The sequence below is a fragment of the Aphelocoma coerulescens genome, chromosome 4 (genome assembly GCF_041296385.1).
Source record: "Aphelocoma coerulescens isolate FSJ_1873_10779 chromosome 4, UR_Acoe_1.0, whole genome shotgun sequence".
NCBI classification, from domain to species: domain Eukaryota; kingdom Metazoa; phylum Chordata; class Aves; order Passeriformes; family Corvidae; genus Aphelocoma; species Aphelocoma coerulescens.
In genome coordinates, this window is record NC_091017.1 from 59,573,877 (window position 1) to 59,601,193 (window position 27,317).

A 27,317-nucleotide genomic window follows, 5' to 3' on the forward strand; every position below is an offset into this window, starting at 1 on the left:
AAAAAATTTTATAATATCCTAAAAGTCTCCAATCTCTTTCTGAAGCAAAAAAACCCCAACCAATCAACCGAGAAAAAAGATACTTATTTATTTTAATTGCAAAATAACTCCACAAAATTGAGGATTCAGATCTGCAGATCTCAGATTCTCAGATCTTCTGGAGAAAAACATCATTCCTTCAAGGAGAGAGGCACAAAGGAACAAAACTGCCACAGTAAAAAATGCAGAGAAATTAAATATTAGAAAAACTCCACTTTAGTCCTGACAAGAATAAATGAGACAAAACTACATTTGCAGACAAGTTAGTTTTGTTCATTAAAAAAAAAAAACGCAAAAAACCCAAACATAAAACCCAACAAAAAACAGAAAAACCAACCAAACAAACAAAATACCCAACAACAACAACAAAAAACCCAAATGAAACAGCAACAAAAAACCCCAAACACAATAAAAAAGAAAAAAAAAAGCCTTTGAAAAAATCTAATGTTCTCCATAAGGAAGACGTATATGATTTGGCTTTTTTTGAAGTGATTTGCTGGTACAGTGAATCACTATGATTAATCTCTTCTTGAGGCCTTTAAAATATAATGTGTGTATACCTTGTACACTATTTCATTATCAAAATGTCAATACATGTCTGTAAAATCTGGAAAAATTTTATGTGAAAGTAAAAATTAAATCATGACACCCAATTTTGAAAATCTACCTGAAAATCTTGGTATCATGAAACTTAGGAACTGCAGACATACCTCTCCTTCTGTTATTGCTTTATTTTCATATTCACCTTTAAATTGGTCCTAAGAACATGCTTTTCTTTCAGAAGACATTCTCATACCCTCCATGCCTACATTTGAGGATTGAAAACAGCTTTTAACACATACCTGTGACAGTTCTTTTCCTCTGCTGGCACTTCTCCATCCAAAAACAGACATCATCCGCATCCTTTCCTCCTGTCTCTCCTATCTGTTCCTCTTACACTGAAATGTATAAGTAATGGGGTGAGAAACAGGAACAAAAGGAGAATTATCAGTGTGAAAAAAAATCTCTTCTTGCCATTCTCTAAATATTAACATAATCTGCAATAAATATATATCACTCTCTGGAGGTCTGCTATAAAGGGCAATTGTTCTGCAATACCATCAGGTGAAATTCACTGCTCATCTGTGTTTCTTTCTGCTTATGCCAAAGTTGCAACATTCTAGTCTCTCTTAATCTTTTACATAGAGTGAAAAAAAGGTTTACAGACTATTATTTAGCTCATAATGGCAAACACACAGAAGCATACAAATACCAGAATCAAGATTGTCTGCATCCCTTTTTGTCAAAGCCATATTAATTTTTTTAGGTCTATGACACGAGGATATACTTTTTCTATCCTTCAAATCCCTGCCTCATTCAGTCTTGAAGCAGACAGTTCTCAGTAATGAGCAGTTTTCCCTCTTTTAGCCTTCATCTTGTTTAATAGTCTGTACCCAGACTTATTCAATGAAGATTATTCAAATCCTGCCCTGAAGACAGAATTATTTATTTCTTCATATCTTTTTTTTATAGTGATCAACCCTGCAGTACTGAGTGCTTCACAAACATTTACAAAATATGATGATCAAAGTTATGGAATGTCTTCCATACTGGGAATGATAAGCTGGGATGAGTTGTAAAGAGAAAAACAAGGACAATAAGCTAAAAATTTGCAAATCATGAGTGGCTTGGCAAAAATCTATAGGGAAAGATAGTTTACTGTCTCTACCTGTACAAGAACTAAAGGATAACAAATAAAAGTGATATAAGTAAGTTTCAAAAAAAACCCGCTTTTTTTTTTTTTTTTTTTTTTTAAATAAAAGACAAGAGATTGTACCTGGAGGATGTTGCAGACATGTTTATTTAATATATATACATGGAAATTCCTGAACATAAGATAGTAGGACTCTGGGAAAAAGTTGAAGTGGATCATGTATATTTTCCACATTCTTACTTTTTCATAGAATCATAGAATAGTTTGGGTTGGAAAGGACCTTAAAGATCATCTATTTCCAACCCCATTGCCATGGGCAGGGACACCTTTCACTAGACCAGATTGCTCAGAGCTCCATCCAGCTTGGCCTTGAACATTATGTATTTAAACACATGCTTATTGATTCTGATTGAATTACTATCTGGGGCTAGGTGTGTCTTCAGTGTAACCCATTCTGGCTATTCTTATGTTCTTATTAATTAACAATCAGTTGAGTGGGTATTACTCCTCTTATTACTCTTCTTCACTTTTTTTTTTTAATTTTTCCCCAGTAAGGAAATGAGATACAAAAGAATATAATTTTTTTATCAATAAATTAATATGAAAATTTGATCCTGATTAGTTCAGGGAGCTGAACTAGATGATCAAACTTAAGTTTCATGCCTAAGGTATTAAAAGTCAGAGAGGTTCATTTATTTTTAAAAATATCGTATGATACACTGACGCTGGTGGAAAATGCTCCAACCATGTTGGGGTCTCCCCCCCTGCCATGTAGCCCTGGGAGAGGGGCCCTGGGGGGGAGGCACGGGGTTTCCCTGCCCCTGGTCAGCCTCGTTCCCCATGGGTTGGTTTGTGTTCCCCGGTGGGGGAAGGACGCTCAGGTCCCGTGACTGGGGGAGTTCCTGAGCAGAGCCCCGGCCATGCGGCTGGAGAAATAAACATCTCTCTGAAACACCTATCAAGAATCTGTCCATATGTATTTCCTTTCCACGGGACTCCTGGTTTGATATATGCGTGTTACAGTAATCCCACCTGTAACACAACCATACCAGCTAGGTCTTAACAGCCTTGCGTATTAATAAGAGGAGATACTTAAAGTATTTTAAATGCAATGTTATCTTACTCAGAAAGTGAATCTAGGTATTTTGGTGCCTTCTCTAGACCAATGTAGCACCTATTCTCCACTTTGGAAAAGGGGGAGCTATCTCTTTTATATAATCTGCCATCCAAACTGGTCTTTATTCAAACACAGTTTCAACCATGAGGACATTACTTCATGTTGGAACTAGATTTGTAGTAATTTTAAATCCACCCATTTCAACCCAGCTCTTGGATGCAAGACACCTTCTGAAAGCATGAGGAAGACATTGCAATGCCTTCTCTACAAAAAAAAGTTCTATTTAGAAATCAGATATTTGTATAAGTGGATTTTCAAGTTCTTTTCTTTATAAATCTGGCATTTGCTGAGCCTAAAAGTGAGACTTCCTTCATTTCAGTGAATCTGCCCTTCAGTTATTAGTAGAAAGTGTTACATTTCTCACAGAACCTATAAGAAGTTATAATTTAATATGTTAATTATTAATATCACCTCTCCTTTACCTTCTGGACATTGATTCAGTTCCTTATTTCTCTTGAACAGTTACACATTTCCTGAGTCACTGAGGCATATGCTGTTGGATTGTGTGGCAAATACTAGATCAATCATTTTTAATTAAATCTTTTGATATAAGATTTCCTTTTAAGCCACCCGCAAAATGTGTAAGAAATATTGTTGTTTCTTGATGCTTCAGCAGTCACAGAATAACTTGGGCTTCCCATGGTAAAAATTAAAGCTCCTGCATTGAAAAATGGAGATCAGAGGCCAATAGAAGTAAACCCAATATTATTATGAGATTATTTTACAGAGAGAAGAAATGGGTTAATGTGAGAGAATCTGTGTGTGACTATTGGAGGTTTCAATGCTAATTCCATTAACATCTATAAGACAGAGAGACACATCACTCTACTAGTAGTTAGTACAGTAGTTGGTTCAGTATTTTCATCACTGTTTCATTGTTAAAATTCTGAACATTTTCATTTTATGGGCAAGTATTACTTAACCAAGCAGCTCAGCAATGTTATCATGTAAAAAGAAAAGCAATTTGAAAGAAAATACAGTTATCTAGGGAACAGATAAATATGATTTACTACAGACAGTGCCACTCACTGATTTGAGGTGCTAAGCCATTTTGGAAGCACTAATAACAAACTTACAAAAGAACTGTGCATTGCCTGTAAACTTCTGAGATACTTTTTAAAATTCACCATTATTTTTACTCCTTTAATATGACTTGGACTTTTACAGGGCTTGTCAATTTCATTGACAGTAATTTTGTACCTGCTCTCTTCAAGTGTTTCACAAATTCTTTAGATTTAACTATAATGCTTTCCTTTTGTTGTGAAAACCTTTAATTATTACTTATTTTTGACTTGACAAATTCACAGATTGCTGCCAGGCAGACTTCAAGCCTCTCTTGACCCCCTCCAAGACTCACAGTGCTGTCATTTTCTCATCTAGTTTACATCCCCCTCACAGTCTCCTCAAGAATAGTTGTTGAGTATCATGAGTTGGTTAAAAGCATTGTTCCTAAAAGTCCATCAGTAAACTTAAGAGCAAAATTTGGGCAAAAACTACAAGATGCAATGGTAGAGATGATGTCTTGTGATCAGTCTTATGAGAACTAGAAAATAAATTCAACTGGTTACATCAAAGAAGATTCTTGTAACAGTGTGATGAGCTTGTTTTATTTCTCTCCTCACCTCTTAACAAAACATGACTAATAATCAGCCCACAAATGCAAGCTGCACTTGCTGTTCTTCAGTCTAAAATCTGTTATCACTTCTTTCAGGTTTTCTCATGAGGACAAAAAACACCACCAACAAATGTGAAAGCTCTTCCTCATCCAAATTAAAATAGTGCTTTGGTTTCTCTTATTACGTTCTCATAATTAGACATCAACTAACAGGAAAGACATAGACTCATATTTCTATACATATGCTACCTTCTTCTATTTTTCTACTTGGTTTCTTCTCTTTTGGGGTGAATTGCTCCTCTTTAATGTAATGAAGTTAACTACCATTCTGTATTCATACTAAAATGTTCTCAAAAATTAACTTTTTTTGAGAAACAGTATTGTTCCAGGCTGCAAAAGCAAATTAAGTATTAAGTATTAATATTATCTTTCCTCATAAAATGGTGCACAATTTGAAAATAAAATTGGTATATTGACTATGATAAAGAGCCTAAGAAATACTAAAACTGGGTGAGTGGAGGAGAAAAGGAAGAAATCCAGGGGAAAGGATTTAAAGTTTTTTGGTGTACATGTTTTCTTTCTGAACCCAGGTAAGATCTGGGGGCCAAGTACGTATATGCTTCTGTAACAGACATCCTAAACACTTCTGTTAGTCTCATGATTCACTGTTACTTCAGGGCTCCTTGAATATTCATATATAAACCATCAACACACCCTTTTACACTCACAGGTGACACTGCTAATGGCATAGCTTTAGAAGAAAAAAAGCACTGGGGGAAAAAATTACCATATTTTACAATAGTTAGCATGACACTCAGGAACTTAATTTCCCTGGCAGTAACAGATCCAGCTATAGACAGCTAAATCAGCAATGATCCTAGAGAGAGAAGAGGTAGTTTAAAACTCAACTTTCTGCTTTATTAGCTATGTTTAAGAGAATAACCATGTAAATCAAAAATATTTTGGAAATAAATGCTGGATTCCAGAGCAGAGTTCTGGCAGGAAAAGGCCAATGGGAAATTATCTAAAGGGAAAGATAATATACCAAGGTTGGTACAGGGAGAAGACTACATATGCAGAATATATGTTTTGCACATGCGCTTTTGTTCAGAGATATGGCATTAGTATCTATCCAATACGAATTTCTGTTCACATGGGATGTTGATTTTTCTATGTACTTTGGCGTATTTTGCCAGCTAACAATTTTATGGCCCTAAAGGAATCATTACACATTTAAAATGGAAAAATAACATACAGATCTATCATGCTACTATATGGTTTGTTGTTTTGTTTTGGTTTTTTTAACTGATGTGTATGTTTTGGGTATTTTATTTTTATTATTTTATTTTTTAAGTCTTAAAATGGGATTTTTGAAGAAAAAACATTCATACAAAAACCTGCTATCTTACTGATACTTGCTATCTTACTTACAAATATTCTATAATACTTAACTTCTCATCCTTTTATCCCCTACTCATCCAGTTTTGGCCTTCCTCACTTTCTGCACAATCTGGTGCAGAAACCTTCTCTTCTGCTGTTTTTTGGCATCTGAAACAACATACCTCTTCTTCTTTTAATTTAATTTGAAATCTCAGCTGAAATCTTATCTTTCTTCCCATGTTTACACCTCCAAGTTTCACTCCCCTGCTGGTGTAGTTTAATTTATAGTTTTACAACATGCAAAGCATAATTGGTTATTTTAAACTGAAGAAGCTAGAAAGAGAAATTTAATATTTTTCTTTTTAGAAGAGGTTTTTACAGGGCAACCCACTTATCTCATTCTTTCGGTTTCTTTCGTGTATATGCCACTAAAAACTCAACTATATTTCTTTCAGACATATAGTAATTATGCTTGAATAAGAGTAATAGAAAATGAACTTAGTTTCATGACAAAAATAAGTTAAAACGTTTACTTTCATAGGGGTTTTTTCAGTCATAATTTTCCTAATTTGTGTTGATTTAAATTTCATCTCTGAAGTTCTTCATCTGAATTCTTTGCTTTTAACTGCAGGATAAAGTATTCTCATCTCATTTTTCTCATGTCCTTGACATCTGTGACAACACTGCAGAGAATGGGAGATAACTGCTGTGTGGTATTTAGACCACCAATCTGCTGTAATAAAGTGATTTTGCTGCTACAGGTCTTGGATTTCTCTGTGGGCTGCCTTCTTTCAGAAAAACAGTTTCCTTTGCTGACTTTTTTGTTTCAGGAAACTCTTTGTCACTTTATTAGAGACAACAAACATCTCTGCATTCTTTGGTTACACTACATACTGTCAGTTAATACAATTAACTGAGTTTACTGGTTTCCTGAATTTTTTAGAAATAATCTTTTGCTGAAGAAGAAAACATCCATTGTGTTCATGAAATTCACAGACATTTATGCATGTGTTCCAAAGCTCCGTCTAAGTGATTCAGGGCTAAATATAATAATTTTTTAATGCCAGCTTTTAATTGAGTAATGGTGTGTGAAACTCATGTGGCACAGTGGGAAGCATACAAAAAAGAATCTGAAAGCATAATGACTTCAGAACATCTATGCATTTGAAATCAGGAAGATGCAAGAAATATCTAAGTCTTGTCAGTCACATAACATGAAGTAATGGGATTATGCAAAAAATGTGGTTAATAATGCTTCACTATAAATGCATCGCAACACAGTGTGCCCTAAACTATGATATATTATTTAGGAAAATGATCTTATTATTTTAAAAATGATTAAACATTTGTATAGTAATCCAGTTACAGAATAAAATCTAAAAATATGGTTTATATTTCCAGGGTGTCATCTACATTATTTTTCAAAGTTTGCTTTATTTGTTTTACTGAAAATAGGTATTTCATATTTTCCATAATTAGTAACTAAAATTGTTGCTAAGACTCTGAAAAGCTATGACAATAATGCCCAAGTAGGCTCTGTTTTTGTATACAAGTGTTTGCACATGTGACAATAATTACAAGGATGTTTTTAGTGCTTCCCAGGTATCCTGGTGTTAAGGCATAAACAGATCTACATCTTTCCTTTCTCTCTCCTTAGAGAAAATAGGGACAAGTTGGATGATTTTTCTGAGACTTCATCACTGTATGGTCTATCTAACAATGTTCTATTTCCTTCATCTTGTACTTCTTTTGTGACCACCAGGTTATATCTTTCTATGCTGTCAGTTGGATTAAACTCCCTGTTTCCCTTCAGAGTCCTAGTCTAAAAATTGTCCGCAACTGTTAATTTGCTCCCAGGCTTGGGTCCAGGTAAGCTGAAAGTGGAAATGTGTATATTTTTTTGCCAGCACACTTAGCTTGAAGACTTTCTGGATATAGGCTTAATCTATTTCTTTATTTACTTAAATTCTCTACTTGAAATCTATGAATAATATTCCACAGGTATAAATGAGTTTCTCAAATCCTACAGTTCTGAATACTGTATGTATAATTACAAATTACTTCCTGTGCAGACTATCGTATTGAGCCACCTTTTTATTGCAGAAGGTGACTACCTTCCTTAAAGAGATATTACTCCAGCATGCTGCCTTGCAGGTCTATTTCTAAATAAAGATTATTCATGAATGGATCACCAGCTGGTCAAGGAAGGTGACTGTCTCACACTGCTCTGCACTGGTTGCAGCCTCACCTTGAACATTGCGTGCAGTTCGGGGCACTGCAGTATAAAAAAGACATCAAACTATTAGAGAGCATCTAAAAGAGGGCTATGAAGATGGTGCAGAGTCTAGAGGGGAAGCCATAAGAGGAGTGGATGAGTTCACTTGGTCTGTTCAGACAGAAGGAGACTAAGACCTCACTGCAGGCTTCAATTTCTTCACCAGGGGAAGCAGAGGGGCAAGCACTGATTTCTTTGGTGACTCAATGGACTAAATGCAATGGTATGAAGCTGTGTCAGAGGAGCTTTAGGTTGGATAATAGAGAAAGGTTTTTCACCCAGAGAGTTGCTGGGCATTGAACAGGCTCACCAGGGAAGTGGTCACAGCTCCAAGCCTGACAGAGCTCAAGAAGCATTTGGACAATAGTCCCAGCTGCATGGTGTAACTCTTGGGGCTGCCCTGTTCCCCAGGGCCAGGAGTTGGAATTTGATGATCCTAGTGGGTCCCTTCCAACTCAGAATATCCTATGATTCTATGAAAACTGGAGGAAAAGTGAGAAAGGATGTCACTGAAGCAGTTCTCAATAAGTGCTTCTAATAGGAACAACTTATATGGAAAAATTATAAGGCTGAGGTTATATAGTTCACAAGATAAGATAATATACCCCACTTAGGATGGTTTCTCAGAGGCTTATAAAACTGAGAGAAACTATATATTCAAGTGTTGCTGCCTGTTCTGAGCTTCCCCTCCCCAAGACACTTGTCTCTGCCACATGCTCTGAGCTCCTTTGTTCTAAGCGCGGGCAAAACCAAATGTAACTCAAACCCTTCAGCAGTGTCTGACTGGCCGCTCACCCCGGGTCCGCCCCCAGTCCGCCCCTTTCCCCTTCTCCGAGTAAAAGAGACGATCAAGGGAGGCCCCACCCTCTTGGCTCTGCTATCCTCCTGTGAACATCTCTTGTTGTCTGTCTCATTTGAAAGCTTCTAACTGCGGGAAATTGAGCGAGCAGGGAGCTGTATTTCTCCCTCTTTGCTTCTGCTGATGGTATTTGCTTTGCAGCTGATACAGGTACCGATTTTAGAGCTACTAAAGTGCTAGATTTCCTGTGCTACCACTCTAGGCTGCTCGAGGCTTTCTAAGGCATTAAACCACTAGCCTAGCCAGTAAAAAACTGAAAATATACCTTCCTCATTCAAGTATGAATTATTTTATAAACCAGTTAAACCAGATAAACCAATTACCATTTGCATACTGATTTGTGATACCATCTGGAAGAGGTTCTACAAAACTGACTCAAGTCTCCTCAACATTTTAGAAAGGATAACCTAGAAAATGTAATCTCTAATCCAAAGAGGTGAGGGTTCTCAAATTCACGATGTCACGTTGGGAGTCATCCCAATCCAAGTTGGATAAACACTTCCTGCCTGCAGATAGTCTGTAATACTGCATCCAGGTCTGTGGTCCCCAAAACAGGAGGGACATAGGCTTGTTGGAACAAGTCCAGAGAAGGCCAATAAGTTGATTAGAGGGATGGACCACCTCTCCTATGAGTTAAGGGTAAGAGAATTGGGTATGTTCAGCCTGGAAAAGAGGTTTCATGGTGCCCTAATTGTGGCCTTCCAGCTCCCTTCCAGTAAAGGGAGCCTACAAGAAAGATGAAGAGAAACTATTTACAAGAGCATGTAGGACAAGGGGGAATGGCTTTAAACTCAGAGAGGTTTAGGTCTAGGCACTGGAACAGGTTGTCCAGAGAAGTTATGGATGCCCTATCCCTGTAAGCACTTAAGGCCAAGTTGAATTGGGCTCTAGTCTAGTGGAAGATGTTCCTGTCCAACACAGGGATTTTGGAACTAGATGGTCTCTAAGGTGCCTTCTGTGGTCAAATATGGTCACATTAAGCCTCTTTGGCTGGGGGATCTGAATTTCTGCCACGCAATAGCCTCCATGCAGATACAATGGTTGACCTACACAGTGTCCAGTCAGCATTGCATGACTGAAGCCAGCCATGACAGGGCTGCGGTCAGTTGCAGGTCAACCAGTGAAGGGGCTCATTCCCTCCTTGAGCAAGTATATCTGTGTTTCTTGAGAAAAGGCTCAAACCTGATGTGAGAGCAGAATTCTAGAAAAGTAAAAAGGGATGGTAAAACATAGACTGTGTTACAGAAGTCACTGATTTAGCAGAGACTTGATATGGAGAAAAGAGTGTTGTAACAAACTGGTATACATCACAGAAAATTGATTTTAACTGAAACATATCTTTGTACAATCTGGGGAAATAGTTTTAGTTCTCATCATGCCCCTATCTCTGTAGATGATACTGGCATGGCAGCAAAAATGATTAGTTTGGAGATATCCTCAGCAGACTTATTGCATGATTTGTATACTCTTTAGTTAGACTAGAAAATAGAAAGGGAAAGTATTTTTCTCCAAATGTTGATCCTTTCAGTGAACAAATGTTGGAATATTCCATAATTATAGCAATGCAAGACAGTGAAGCAGTCAGAGATGATAAGAAGTAATTTAACCCAGCATAAACTGTCTCTGGTAGTGCAAGACATGGGGGAGTAAATGAGACAAATTACCTGTATGGCTTACTGTCTTACATGCTTACAAAGATATGTTATGTGTGGGGATATACTGATGTAGAACAGGAGAAAAAAAACAAGTGTTTGATAAAAGTTTTAATTGGTTTTGCAAATCTTTTATATGAGCTTGGCCCAGCTTCAAATAAGGTAATTCAGCAGTGTGGTCCCCTGTTTATAGTGAACTAGAGTAGACTGTAAATTTTGGGCAGTAAGTCTAAGTCTTTAGAAAATAACACTGAAAAGTGCAAAAATATATAATGTATACAGGAAAAGAAGTCAAGTTTTAAACAACAGGTGCAGAATTTAGATAGTGTATCTAGCTACAAAACCCAGTATGAAATCTTTGAAGTTTTTATACTTGTAATTTAATGAAGAAGCAAAATTAGGTTCTTTTTCTTCACAAGTCTCTTCTAACATTTCTTGTCCTTGTAATATTTAATTCATATGTTTGTGCTAAAAATTTCAGTGACTTCACCTTCAATTGTCTGTCCTCCTTCTACCCTTCAGATGAATGCAGTACTTGTAGTTATGAGCTTTCTCCTGAGGTTTGTCATAAAAGGTCTCCCAAGATGAAAAAGGCACTTCTTGCTTGGTAATTTTATCTGAAAAGTTGTGTAATTGCAAAAATAAAACTTTTCAACAGAATCAGGCAAGCAAACATAAAATTTTTCATTGAAATGAGACCTAAAGAAGTTTAGGTCTATTCTAACTTGAAAAAATAGCTGTGTACCATCTGAATTCTCTGAAACAATAGGTCATAAATAACCTATTTTTTTTATTATTTTTATTAAATTAAAATTGAAACTAATGTTTCAATTTACCATTAAGGTAAATATAAAATACAATGATGTAAAAACTTATATTTTGAATAGACAGAAGAGAGAGGGAAAGAAAACCCCCCATGCATTGTTTTTGCTCATTTTATCAGAAGGAAATTGAGATGCAATTAGTCTAAGTGCATAATGTGGTCGCACAGGAAGGCTGTTTTAGAAGAAATAGTTATATTAAGCCAGACCACCAACACCAGCCTTTTACCTTCCACAGAAATAAAAAAAGTACTGTAAAATAATATCTATCTTTTGAAAACATGAAAGACACAGGCAACAACAGAAATACAGACTCAAAATGTTTCAGCTTCTCTACAGAAAAACCCCAAGAGTCTGAAGCACCTTAGAAATAATAATGATCTGTCAGGTTCTTTAGGATTTATGAGACACTAGGGTTGCCTCTAGATAGTTTACTTGACTGACTACCTCTAAAATTCTCAGTGATTGCTGAAAAAACAGACAACTTATGCTGTACACCCACACAGATGACCAAAGGCTTTCTGCAATTCATTTTCTTTTTTTTTGCTTTGTGCCGCACTTAGGTTACATCTCCCCCAAAAGCATTATTTCTTTTATGGGCATCATCATCTGTGTTTCCCCAGCATGGATATTTCATTTCAAGGTACTATGAGAGACATAGCATTTCAGTTTATCCTGAGTTTATAAATATAATAACACAGTACTCTCTTTCTGATTAACATGAATAAAATATCAGCTTCAGACTCTGAGGGTTTCAAAATCTTCACTCCATTAAGGGACCCTGGTAATGCTACCTTTTTTTTTTTTTTTTTTGGCAATTTTTCAATATGCTAGGGAAGTAAAAGAGACACTCCCTATCTCAGACACTTCCTGTTTCCCACAAGTTCCTTCTCCTCTGGGTCTCTTAAATGAAGAAGCCTCACTGAGTTCACAGTCATCTCCCTCCATCTCCTTTGTACACATTCCCATCCTGTATGGACTGGGGAGGGATGGCTATTTTTGAAGCTTCATTGAGCACTAACATACATGAAAAAGATGACAAAGGGAGAGGGAGAAAAAGAGACTGGCACGTGTGACTGGAATGGAGACACAAAGATACCAAAGGGCACACTGAGAAGAATGAGAGGGCTAGTTACAGTTAGAACTGTTGTGTAGCAAGAAAAACTTGTAAAAGAAGACTTATATCAGACATAACCTCTGAGAAACACACTATTTATTTCATCCTTCCCACAAGTTTTCTCTTTCATCCTCATAATTCTTTTATGTAGACTATGGCCTATAGTGTAGATGTCTGAGTGGATTAGAGTATTTTAAGGGAAAACTGAACTCTGAAAAAAATCTGCTATTGCAGAGTGTTCTGTCTCACAATTTGTGATGGTTGTGATTGACAGCTAGCAAGAGATAGTTTTTGAGACTTCTTCCTAATGTGTTTACCTTCCCTTTTCATCCTGTCATACTGGTATTCTTCTAGACTTTTCACAAAAGGAATTTTATGTATCTATATATAGTTCGTGAATTTTAGGCACTTCAGTTTAGACACTGTTGATCAACAGCCTATGTCTACACTGTAGTGCTAAGTCAAGTATTTGACTTTATCCTTTATACTTTGCCTCTTTTAAAAACTCCTTCCTTAATGAATACCCTCAATTTCCATATATGAAGTACAGGAATCACAGACCCAGCCTTCTGAAACCCATAAATAATAAACAGAGAATAGGATGGGTCTTAACAGACTCTTAGGTCCATTAAGGGTCTTTTCTTTATGTCCAAAGTGCCTTCCTTTCTTGGTTCAAATAGTTGCTATTTCCAGATGGAAAGTACAAACACAAACTATTTCTCTGTGTTAAATATGTGCGGTGTTTTGTTCATAAAATGTAGCCAACATATTCAAAGCTGTTCTATGTTAATACCATAACATTTATCCAGGATGTGAAATGCCAAAATGCAATTAATTGCCTTTGCCAAAACAAATCCAAATATTAGACCTTGCCCTCTCTAGCAAGACATTGCTTATTTGCGTCATGAGAGAAATGTAACACAGGCTTGTTTTTGTCATTACCTGCTGTTCACATAAAGTCTGTTCTCTTACTATATATACAGCAAGAATATGTATTTTGACTGCTATCTACCCATTCTAGCAGGTACTTTAGATCCATATGGACTAAATAAAAACTCCAAATCTGTTTGAGAATTCCATAAAAAGCAGGACCTCATCTAATTACAGAGATTATGCTAATCCACTCTTAAAAACAGAAACAAGATTAAAATAAAATGTCAAAGTATTAATTTTCACAGTTCCTATTCTTATTGTGAATACTGAGTGTTGAAAGAAAGCAAAGCATGCATGTAAGTAATCATATGCTAGCTCAGGTTCCTCCAGTGACTTGCAAAATATATGTTCTTCTGCTTAGTGCTGTAGAGTATGTTCTAAACAAGCAGAATATGTATAAACCCTTTGCAAAAGGAGTAAACAGAAATACATGTACATGAAATCTTAAAAAATATATCCCTAAAAACTTTCTCCATAACAATGAAACATGGCATTGTATATCTCTTTCTAGCTGTGCTGGATGAGCCTGGCTCATTCAACAGACATTATAAAGACTTCTCCAGCTGAGGGTCTTTCCCTGTAATTCCCTGGTTTCACAATATTGGAAGGAACTTTAAAATACTGTATTTAAAGAAAATATTACTTATAATTGTATTTGTCTTTTCTAAAAGATTTTGATTTTTCCATTTTGTTTTTGTGCTACCCACACACAAGATTTCCAATAGAGAACACAAAGGTAGGCATTGCTTAGCTATTGAGAAGAAACAGAAATACTTAAAATTGTAAATATGACTCCTACAGAATATTTTTAAAATCTGTTTGACAGGAAAAATGAAGTAACTGAGGATTTCTCACATGAAAGCCTAATTTCCTTAAAACTGATTATTTGATTAATATGGTAGGATAGGTTGAGCAGTCTATCAACTTTTACATGTCAGAAGATGCCTTAAGAAAGAAACATACAGAACTTCCTTTTTTGTGATGACTGAGTCCTTGAAACTTAGAAATGTTCCTTATGAGATTAGGTGGAGAAGCTACTGAAAAAATTAGGACAAATCCTACTTACATCCACCTGACATTAGGCATTTTCTTTTTAAGGTGACACCAGGCTTGAGTTTTCAAGCAATGAGAAGACACTACTCTGGACCTTTTCATAATTAAAAAAAAAAAAAAAAAAGAAAAAAAAAAAAAAAAAAAGAAAAAAGAAAAAAAAATCCCCCCCACAGCTTCTAGGAGAAGCCACAGCTAGAAATCTTTGGGTTTCGGAGAAGTTTTTTTTGCGATCCCTACTGCAGATTTAGGAGGGCTCACACCAGGAAGTGTTTATCTGGTCTCTATCACATAGACACAGCTGCTGTAGTCACCAGTCTCTAGGTCTGATTAGCAATGAGGCCAAGCACAAGTTAATATATACAGATACACATCACAGACCAACAACAGCTGCACAGACCAACCTGGACAGAGAAGGATGCCTTTATCAGCATCCAAATATGCAGACACTGCATTCACATAAGTCATGAGACAGAATCATCTTGTTTCTTCTATTTGGCTGGTCTGTAGTCTGGTGGTGGTTGTGCACACGTACACATACACACACCCCTTTTAGGAATAGACCTCAGTAAGGGGTAGGAAAGTTTACAGTGATCAGGTATAGAGCTCAGTCAGGCAAGTGTACTGACTACCACCTCAGTAAGGGGTAGGAAAGTTTACAGTGATCAGGTGTAGAGCTCAGTCAGGCAAGTGTACTGACTACCATCTTGCTTACATTCAAATAGTCCATTTTAACCCCATTTGTCTCCATTTTCCTATGCTCCTACCCCATTTACCTCTGTCTCCATTTCTTTGTCCTTATCTTTGCCCAGATAATAAAACACAAAACACCTCTAATACTTTCTTCCTGTTGGTTACAGTTTTGTTCCTTATGTATCCAAATTTGCTATTTCTGATAAAGATACCTACATCATTGCATACACAGATGGTATTTCTGATATGTTTATCTGGGTGCTGTGTGAATCCAAAATGAACTCCTGTAATTATCTGTGATATTTGACAAACTGTAATCTCTGCAATCCAGCCATGCCTCACCCTCATGGTATTATTCTTATACTGAAAACTTTTTTTCTAAGCTTCTCCCTCTTATTTGTTTTGTCCAGAAATACCTCATCCCATATTCAGTAAATTCTTAGGTTCCATTCTGTCACCTAATCTTCAGAACATGGGCATAGCCTGTCTGCATACCTTAACAACACAAAAGTCTCCTTGCATCATCTGTCTTCTTTCATATGTGTATAATTCCAGACATAATGTGCCTTGTAATTTACCCCGAATACTATGAGAATAATTTCAGTCTTATACACATTCAACATTTTCAAGTGCTCTATTTCTAACATTTTCTAAGAAAAACTACAGCTCTATTTCTACAATTACTACCATTAAAAAAAAAAAGACATTTTTCTACTTTCGAAAAAAGTTTAAATAAAAAGTTGTCAATCAGATATATCTACCACTAAATCAGTATCATCATAAATAATTAACAAAATCTTTCTCAGGTTTTTAAGGCTGATGGCTGTCACAGCCAGGCTTCAAATAGCAGTTAAAATTAGACTTAATCCTCTAACATGTTTCTTATTCCATGCCACATCATATTACCTCTAACAACAATGTCCTTTTCCCTTGCTGGTATGTGAAACATAGCTCATGACAGTGGAGCCAGCTACCTCAGTTGTTTCCTGCATATATATTGCATGCATTATCATTTCAGTTTTGTGAGTTATACTGTAACTGTCTTACAGTGCTGAAAGAAATCTTGTTGGAATTCAAAGGTGTAAGATTTATAGGTCTAGATTTGGAGAGTATAATACAGCTTGTCCAGTTTTCACATTGCAAACTGGAGAAGGAAGCACCTTTTGAACTAATGCTTTAATGAGGTTAAACGAAAAAACAGCTGTTGTCAATGAAGACTGATGTTCTGACCATATTTTTGCTCTTTTTAAGGAAGACATGCAAAAGGAGGCTGTAGGCAAAAATAGGCTGAGGGCAAATGGGACCTGTACTGAACATCTGTGCTTGCTTTTTTTTTTCCCTGTTACTAAAAAGAATGTTAAGCTGGTGATTTTAAATGATTTAAGCTTGACAGTGTTAGGTCTAATAATAGCAAGCCAAACAACATCTGGTGTGGAGAAAATGAAATGATTTGGTATAACACTTTAAAATCTGCATGTGCAAGTAAGCGACTCGTTTGATCCTTCTAAAGGACATGTTGAGCCATCATTTTTAATGAATAATATGACAAGATGGGGTGTGAATTTCTCATGAAATTTCTATTACATAACTAATAGAGTTTTCTTTTTGTTTTTTTTTTTCATTAGAAGGGTTATCATAAAGTCAGGTATTATGCCTCCCCAAACATTCTCGCTCCTTTATGGAGATAATTGTTTTTTTAATGTTATGCTTATTTTTGTTTTACCCCCTTTTCTGTTACTTTTCTGCATGCTCAGTGTGAATGCAATATTAGTATATGATGAAAATACACCTGGGAGTATCAGAAAAATTAAGATTTGTCTAAAAAAACACAAATTCCCTAGCAGGAGCTGCAGAAAAAAAACAGATATGAGGGTAAAGTACTGAAAGTCATTGGTAATGTTAAAGGCACACTTCATTGGTTTTCTTCATACTACCTATCACAGCTACTTGTTCGAAGAACTGTTTATAACCTGAGTTCTTCTACTGTGAGTTTAATCTATAAAAAAAATATTCCCAAGTAATCTTTTCTGTATAGAATTTATGATGATAATCAGTCCAAATTCTATATATAGTCATGGAGTTCCAATAAATCTAGAGAAAAGCAAAAGTAGAGCAAATATGCATGCATGTATAATATTTCAAGCCTTTTTGTACAAAATTCTTAACAGGTACAAACTCTTCTGGACACCCTATTTTTCTCTACAGACAGAAGCACAACTTAACGATATACCATTTTAAAAATTACTCACTGGTATTTAAACCAGAACAAAAAAAATTTCAGGACACTCATCCATACATGAGTACTTTACTCGTTGCTCTGACAGGATCTTAAAACAAAATTCTTTATCAAAGATAGTTTAAATTCTTTTCCTAACTACCTCCTCCACTTCATATAGATCATCATATAGAGATGAGTTTTTTTAATTGGTTGATTCTGTATATACTTATGTGCATGTGTGTGTATGCATATATTTACTTTAATTGGAATGTAAAGACACTAGAGGTGAACACAGAATCTGAGCTTGAAAAACATAGAAATACATAATTGTTTTTATTAAATAAAGCATTATTGGGGTTCCTAATATGTCTGACAGATCTTAAAGATTGCTTGAAATAATTTTTGTATTTTGCACATATTATTACACTTAGCAAGCATAGCTAATTGGCATGACTATAGTACATGAAAAACAGTGTGGCTTAAAACTACAAAAGAAAAGGAAATTATGTTTATTTCTTATAAATAAATTATTAGCCACTATGTATTATTTATATTACACAAATTTTAGTAATGTATAATACATGAGGATAAATTTACTATATTTGGAGCAAAATTAACTGAGCTGTCTCTTAGGACCTTTATTAATATTGCAAAATTGGTATTATACTCCTGTATAATTGATTTTTGAAGACTATTTTGCATATGTTTTCCTAAATCACATCACTTAAGCTAGAAAATGTTACATATCTTGTGCTAGGCTGATAGCACCAAGACAAAGGTGTGTAGTGAAGCATGAGACAAAGTTCCTTAAAATTCTGGGAAACAGGGTTAACTTTACACAAAATATGAAATGCTAATTTTTCTGTGGAAAAACCTCATAACAAGCTATTTAAATCTTCTTAAGGAAAAGCACTTTCCTAGCTCTCTAACCTCAAACTGCAATATGTTTCTATGATATATATATATATATTCTATTCAAATTACATTTAAAAAGTGTTAAGGAAATTACAGATATTTGAAATCCTCATTTTGGGGAAAAAACCCCATGTCACTATTCATGTAATTCCTGAAGACTTTGTGACAGAAGCTGTGATGAGATTTAGGTTCTAGGAGTATGACTATTTTCTTAGAAAGTAATGGCAGATGTTAGTATTATCTTTGAGAGATCTTATGAGATCCAAATAGTTTCATAGGTGCTTCAAGACTAAGAAAGGATGTAAACAATTTCTGTAGTAGAGGATAATGACCAATATTTCTTTATCCATCCTTTAGTATTTTAAAACAGTAAGGAATCCGTTATTGGAAGGTACCTCTATTGAAAGTGAGATAATAATGAAATTTTCCTCTCTTCATAAGAGGCAAAATATTTTTCATAAGCAATGAAAACTGTTGATAATTTAAAAAAGCATTTTTCTTTAGTTAAAATACTCATCCAAATCTATATAAATAAAGGTCAAAGATACATTTTTATACATTTTTTGTACATTCCAGTTTGAGTACTCTTTTACTACAGTTCCGTACAGTGTAGGAATAAATATTTACGGTTCAGAAATTTTATAGTTTCAGATTAGTTTTTGTGTGAAAACTCCTTTTCCCTGGAAAAATGCCACCTTTGGATCCATGTCAATTTCATTTCCCAGTAACTTTTGGAGCAAAGTGTGTGTCCCATATCACATCAGTCCATCCCATGGAAATGCTGGACATTATAATCCTCAAATAATGAGAAAATACACTCTTGTTTTCCTCAGATGTGTTAGAAATTAGAAATATTCATGGTCATTTAGCATGTAGATATAACAGACAAAGAAGAAAAAAATTTCTACACCATAATCCTAACTCTTGCATTTGCCTCCCTATCAATAAATTCTATCAAACAAGACATTTTTTTTTTGCAGCAGCCACTACAATATTTGGCACCAGCATGTGTGTCAGTTATGGAATGGAAGTACAGTCTCAGAGGTTCTTGGCTGCCATAGTGTTAAAGCTCAGTGCCATTCCTTCAAATTGAAACTATTAGGGTGCTTTGTGTTCCGTATTGTAACCAGCTGAGGATCTTTAGTGAGTGGACAGTGTAAAACATCTCTTGTCTACTGGGAAATGATTAAAGCCCCATGATGTCTGCACTTGCTTTTGTTATCTCAAATGTCACAGTGATTGATGGCAAGACATCTTTTCTTCTGTAATGTTTTGGACTTTGTTGCTTGCCTTAGAGCAGATAATGTAGCCACAGCAAAATGTGAAATGACAGATAAATAATTTGTCTTGTTTTCTCTCCGAAGCTGCAGCTAGAATAGCCAGGATACACTTGTTCACCTACCTCAGGATTGCTTGTGATAACATTCTGGTGACTGACACCAGACATGTGCAACACATGATCAAAAAATTGGAGGAGAAATCTGCATTCCTCCTGTAAATATAAGGTATTTTGTTGCCTGGATAGTACAGCAGTTAGTTTCTTACTAAGTTTTCTGTAAATTTCATGAAAAAATAAGTTAAAAAATTCAAACCACACAAGGAAGCAAAGCACACTGAAAAAAAGATATAACTTCTTTTCTTTGAAATCTTCTCATTCAAGAATCTTGATTTATTTAAAATACTCTGGTCTACCAGTAGCAGGATTTTTTTTATGGTTTATGGTTTATTTTCTTTTTTCTGAGAAAAAAGATCTGAGGTAGCAATGTGGCACTACCTGGCTTTACAACAGACACAAATGCTCAGGTGCCAAGTGCTAAACTTCTAAGTTTGGTGTAGACAACTAATGACTACCAGATAGGATGAAGTTCTTTATTTTCCCAATATCTCTGTCAGCCCAGTACTGATCCCTTAATCTCAGACAGGAAATAGTAAGAACTAGAGAAGGTCATGAGAAATCTTAACAGGAAAGATAGGAGTAACAGGAAAGATAGGAGCTTTGATTGGCTTCAGTACAGGGAAAAATTTAATACACAAGAATGTTTTAGACTGAAAAAGACATGACTGTAAAGTGATATGTTTAAGTGTATTAAATCATGTGTTGCATGAATAAAGATGAATACAGAAAAATTTATCTTTGTTTCTTCAAAATAAAGAATAAAGTAATGAAAGTATACTAGTAGGTGACATGTTCAAAACAGATACAGACATGCATAGTTTAACTGTTCAACTTTGTTGCATGATACAAAGACTATGAGCTGCAAAAAAATTAGGAAAAAAAGTGCATAAAGTGCACTAAGCCCTATAAAACATATCAGTACAAATTTAGACACCTATATTTGAATTAGTTGGAATACCTTTTCAATCACAAAGAAGAAATAGGTATTTTTGGGATATAAATTATATAATTCTAAAACACCCCAACCCCACTGCCCTTTACCCAGAAGCATCCAGTCCCTACTTGAGCTCTTCTGTAGCTCAGCCTTGTACTTAGCTCTGCCTTCTGAATAGATTGGATTTTTCCAAATGAACCTCAAATTGTCCCTGCTACTTGCATTTTTTTGTGATGAAATGAACTGTCAATAGGACCAGCAGCTATCACCATCCCTGCAATGCTTATCCTGCATAGAGGCTGTAGGACCATACTCAGCTGAGGAGGGCACTGCCCTGCCTTGCTCTTGCTGGTCCCCAACAGAAGGATAAAATAGACCTTAAGAATATATTTTTTTATTTGTTTTTCTAGATTTAGATGATAATGCTGTACATTGGGAAAATGCAATGTTTTCTTTAACCTCATCAAACACATTTGACAGGAAATCCGATGATGTTCCTTGCCAGACACAGGCAAGGTATCAATCTAAGAAGACTCTTGGGCTGAACTGATACATTTTTGTCCTCTTCAGTAATCAGAAACTCCCTGGTATAATATTCTGTGGTGCCTTCTTCAACAATGTCTACCCCAAATGTTCATCTTTTTTTTCTGTAATATGAGAACTGACATAAGAGCAAAAACATTACTAGAGAGAACAATTAATTTTCTGTGCCCACTAAACAAAATGTGCCTTGCACACTTAAAAATAACCTTTTCAAATCCTTTCATTTCACTGCAAAAAGTAAATGTTGGTCTCAATTGCATTTGGTCTGTTTTCTACTATGAAGAAATGTTACGGTCTCTATTTTTTAAAAAAATAACACTGTAAGATACCAAATAGTCTGCTCACCAAAATTTCTCCTCCTTTTAATGACCTATACAGTAATTGCAATTTCTGTATCAATCAATGACATGAGGTTAACTAGCAGGAAGAATTGCCCTTGTGAAACAGACCCGTGAAACAGAATACTAAGTGATAAGATGCAGGCAACTTCCAGTTGAGTGGGAGAATAAAAGGTGTAGATAGGGTGTCAGTCTTTGTAAAGAAAAGAATAAAATCTCATGTCTTAGATTGATGGGATAAAAGACCTTGTATAACAGAGAAACAAAGTTCTCTATGTAAAACTGAAAGTTACTTATAGACTGTGTGTCAATCAGACCATTCTTCATAGCTGACAGTTCCTAAAGGAATTAGGAAAAAAAATTCTAATGTCACAGACAGAGGCTCTAAGAGCAAAATGTTTCTCTTCAGATTTTTCAATCTCAGTAGAATTCTGATAGGCTTGACTGATCCTTCTGAACGTAGAAGTTTGACTTGGTCACCTACTAACAGAAAAAAATCCTTTGATTCATATTATATTAATTTACTTGCAAAACTTATGCTATTGAACAAACACTTCTATAGTTCCATTATGAGAAATGATCTGAAGAAAGGACTAATGGTCTGAACAAAAAGAACAAGAAAAATTCCATATTGGGTTGAAAAAAAAACCTCGTACAGTTAAGGTACATAAACACATTTCAGATAAATTTCTGCTGGTAAAAGAAAGGATTAAATTAGAGCTGCTGCCTGTATTTCTGTGGATAGAAAGACAGTTCATATTCCCAGATTTAATGAACATTTTTGTAGAATTTAATTTACAACTTGTTGAGCATGAAAATGAAATACTGGGTTAAGCATGAGACCATGCGCTCAGCAGTTTAGGAAATATTATTTTCCTGGATTATCCAGGAGTGTGGAAATATTTATATAATACTAACTAGTTATTACATTATTGTTCGTCTCAGGTATTAAAAAAAAGTCATTCAGGTACCCTTTTTTTGCTAACAATCACAAGAATTGTTGATATAGTGCAACTCTCCACTGAATGGAAATAATCTTCTAAAAATAAATTTATTCTCATAGTCTAAGAAAGTGTATGACAGGCATATTTCTCAAATATGTGAGTATTCACAAGTATAAAAGAATTAGTTAACTATCAGGTATCATAATGGAGATGCAATTAATAATGTGGTCATTTCTTCCTTTAAAATGCATGCCTTCTTGATTCCTATGGGATTTTTTGCATATATCATTTTGACGCAGCCTTCCACATAGCAACTCTTCAGGGAAAAAATCTTTTGATTTGTGCCTTTTGAATGGCAACTTCAAGTGGTAGAGAGCTCAAAATACCCTGTATCTCTCTCTGCATTCCTTAGAGGTCAAAGGGTTTTTCTTCCTTTGGAGAGGGTTTGCAACTTCAGAGTAGCTGAAATAATTTCAGTTGACCCTAGGCTTGTTTCACATCAAAAGAAGAGATTTTGAAAGGAAATAAGATTATAATAAAAACACACAAATAAATAAAAAAGCAAACACATAGCATACAGAATAAGCCTCCGTCTTTCTTGTAAGTATTTTGTGCTTCTTTAGCTTATTGGTTCTGTTTTCTAATGTCATTATGCCACCTTTTCTCTGAGTGGTTTTCTAATATTATTAACCTTCTTTCTTTTGACATAGTAAGACATCTATATGTACAATTTAAATAGCATCGCAATGTTTAAGTTTTCACTTGGTTCCTATGGAAACCTTTCTTGTTCATCCTTTCCAGAAAGTAAATGTGAGGGCAACTAGCCCTTGAAAAAGGTTTGCACTGAAAAATTCTCACTTTGGCTATTTCAGACTGTGTATTATTGAAACCAGAGTAAAAAACTGGCCAAAGTCAAACCCTAATCCCTCTTCTTCCATTCTAAGATCATTCTGCCACTGCACAGAGCTTCCTAGGTTTTTTTCTATATGTAAAATTCTCTTACAGATAATTAATGAGTTTTTTCTTTCCCATCCATCTATCCTCAGGTGCAGAGAGACTCTGAGTGTCTTGATCATGATTTTAAAATGGATTCCAGTAAACTGAGATATGCAAGCCAATTGTGTTGCATTCCATAATGTAAAAAACAAATTTTTATACTTAATTTTATTCCACAATTGATATTAATAGTTGACAGAAACCAGGATCATTGTCACAAAATTAGCAACTTTTCAATTATTTCATTTAAAAAAGTTTCATTTTAAAAAGTTATTTTCATTTAAAATATTTCCCCCTCTACATCTCCTATCATATTCTCATACAGATTTTTTCAGAGAACTTCCAGCATATCTTGGGTGCCATATAATAGATAAGAATTTTGTCATTTATTTCAGCAAAGCCAAATTTTGATCCCTGTTGTTTTGTTGCTGCCATGTTCAAATAGATTTACCAAGAGTTGCCAAATGCACACAGTGGCTTCCAATTTCTGCCTCTCTTTTGTCAGCTGGTGTGCTTATTACAGGACTAAATGAGTTACTATGTGAGCTGCGATTTCTGATTCTTCCTGCAGAATTTTTTTAAATGTCCAAGACTTAAATAAAGATTGCTGAGGAAATTTTCAAGCACAGGGAGAGCACTCAGACAAGCAGGTAAGAACAATATCTGCAGAACTGTAATTCATATCTAACATGGTATTGCATCAGTCAGAAAGGGATAGAGGGTAGGCTGATCTGATTCCTTTTAAATTGCACTGCACGAACAATTGTCATCAACTTTATCTTCACTAGAAGTATTGAATGCTTCATACTTGTGTTTGGAAATAACTGAATTCCTATTATTTCATAATTTGGCTTTCTGTCACAGTAAGAAAAAAAAAAAGTAATTTTTCTGAAACAGAATTTATTTTTTGTAAGGAAAGTTTCTTTTTGCCTGTTAATAGATAATCATCAGGAAAAGGAGCATGGAGTCACAAAAACAGAAATAAGGTCTTAAAAATAATAAATGTAAAACAATAAAAGAATAAACCAGAAGGCAATTTAGAAGATACGTAAAATAGAGAAAATTATGAATTGTCAAAAAAAGTTAACAGCTAGTTAAAAATGCACAATTGAAATCAGCTCAAGAGACAGCCATATATACACAATATAAATTCATAAAATTTATTCCAAATTGTGATGCATATATATGAATAACTTAGAGCACCACTCTTGGAAAGATGTGAGATAATATGCTCCTTGTCCTTTAAGAAGATAGACCTAGTTAATAAAAGTATTTCTAAACTCATTTGTTTGAACTAGCACTGTATGAATCTTTATCCTTGTCTTGGGCATCTAAGTGAAGAAGGCAGCATCCTGAAATTCAGCCAATGAGGAGTGAAAATAATCCTGTGGAAGTATGAGTTCCATATCAGGAAACACACATTAACATATCTAATCAGGAAACATACATTAAAGTGTCATACGATGAAAAAATATGGGATTTTGAAAAATCCTACATAAACTTCAGTAAGGACAAAGCTATCTAATATAGCTTTTAATATTTTACATCAGATTCTATATCTTAAAATTTTGATTTGAGATGTTTTATATATATATAAAACATATGAAATTTATGACAAGTGTCAGGAACAATATTGATGGGGTCAAATTATAATCCGTCAAAAGCATTTGTGAAGATGAATAATAGCAAACCAGAAGAAAAAAGTATTATAACAGGTAAGATGCTTACTTACCCATAATGAAAACCTCCCCTGGTCTTAGCCATTTTTTACTTCTTTCTGTGATTTAATTGGATTATATCTAACAAAAGTATCTAACATAATTTTAGGTTTAATGGAAATTTCCAATGGAAGAACTGAGAATTTTTGCCTAACAAGCTGTTCTTTAGAAGTAGCCCACATATTTGACATTAGGAGCATCCAGAATATTTAGATATAAATCTGGTAAAAAATAGCTAAATCACACACATTGAACTTCCTTCAAAATCACAGAAATTTGCACTGAGCTTCATTCAAAATTCCCAAAATTCATGAATTATGTAAAATACAGGAACTAATGATCTAGTACTGGAACTGTTTGACCTGAAAAAGATATTGTTATGCAGAAAAAGGAGATATTTGCTTTCTAAATGAAAAACAATTAAATATATTACGGAGACAAAATACTTAACAGTTGACCCATTTTATTACTACAACTTAATTTTCCCATAAATACTATTAAAGTAGTATTTAGTAAATTTTTTTCATCCATATAATATAATTAAGACAGGAGTAATGACTAATGACAGATGCGTGAGATGGCAATGACATATGTCTCCAATGAGAAACCAACTAAGACACATTTGAAGAGAGGCACTCTGAACTCAAATAGTGGTTAAAGTGGATGAATAGCAAATTATTCCTTCACCACTCAAGTGGTACAGAATCTACATGTGTTTGCACAGAAGTCTAATGAGCAGTGAAAATTATAACATATTGTGAATCCACAACACTGAAACATTGATTTACAAAGGCAATAAAACACACACCAAAAAAAGTGCTATTGTTTGCTAATTCTTTTTTATGGTTACCAACAAATTCAGAACTTAGTGCAAGTGAACATGATATTTCTTCCATTAGAAGAGTAAAGTTCAGCTGCTGTCTCACAGGACTCCCTGACCTGAGGGAAGAAGTTGTTATCTCAGTTAATTGAATTCTTTGGTGGGAATCCAACTAATTAGTCTTCTATTTCCTCACCAAAAGAAAAACAGCTCTTCTATCAGTGCATGAGAAACAGGGGGCAAGGGAGGTGAGAGGATGGGACATATAAAAGTGGTAGAATAATCTGGAAGTCTTCATCTTTCCCTCAAAAAACCAAACCAACCAAACAAAAAACCCCACACTAGAGAAAAAAAAAAAAAAAAACAAAACAAAACAAAAAACACCAAAACCAAACCACAAAGCCCTGAGTAATCTGAGTGCCCCAAGTTAATTGAAATTTGCAGCTTGTTTTAACAATCAAATACAGACCTGCAAAAGATAGTATATACAAAACTATAACTTTGGTTCAAAAGTCTAATAGAATTGATAACCTAGCAAGGATGTTGCACACAACTGTCAAGTTAGACTCCTTCATGGATAATTAGGGAGGCTCTTTGTGCTATCATTTCTTTATACATGAAATGTTATTGATAAAATAGAGATTGATTGTCTTGGAATAGAGTATGCTGAAAAAAAGAGGATCCTGTGCAGAAGTATCTGACTATCAGTCCACTTAACAGAAGCTTAGCATGCTGCAGAACATCTTGCATTGTTTGGATTCAATCCATCATTAAACATAAATGAGAGGAAGACAGAGATACACAAATGTGCAAATGCCACATGGATGGATATATTAAGGAATCTGTAACCATCTGGACTCAATATGGAACCTAAAATATGCCCATTTATCAAATTATAATTCCCATGCAACATATCACATCAGTATTTCAGAGCTGATTAAAAGTAAATTGTTTAGATCAAACTGAGTTCAGAAGCAATTTGTATACTTTTATTACATACCATATATTCTTCAAAGTTTATTTTATTCTCCTCTACTAGAAATATGCAGCAATGATGGCTCTAGTCCTGCAGAGTCTTGTACGTGTGTGTTAATGGCTTCAGGCACTAGTCTTATTAACTTCAATAGGACCATTCAACCAAAGAAATAAAACTTACACATGAATATTTGCAACAAATAAGTTTGAAAAAGA

The 27,317-nt window shown here is 34.8% G+C and overlaps 1 long non-coding RNA gene across 1 annotated transcript; it reads right to left on the reverse strand.

Annotated features, from left to right (window-relative positions):
- Window positions 1-139: 139 nt before the first annotated feature.
- On the reverse strand, window positions 140-16,418 carry LOC138109102 (uncharacterized). Its single transcript, XR_011150266.1, has 3 exons — window positions 16,211-16,418; window positions 882-977; window positions 140-206 (listed from the first exon to the last, which is right to left on the reverse strand). It is a non-coding gene; the product is annotated as an uncharacterized lncRNA (long non-coding RNA).
- Between the last annotated feature and the right edge of the window lie 10,899 nt (window positions 16,419-27,317).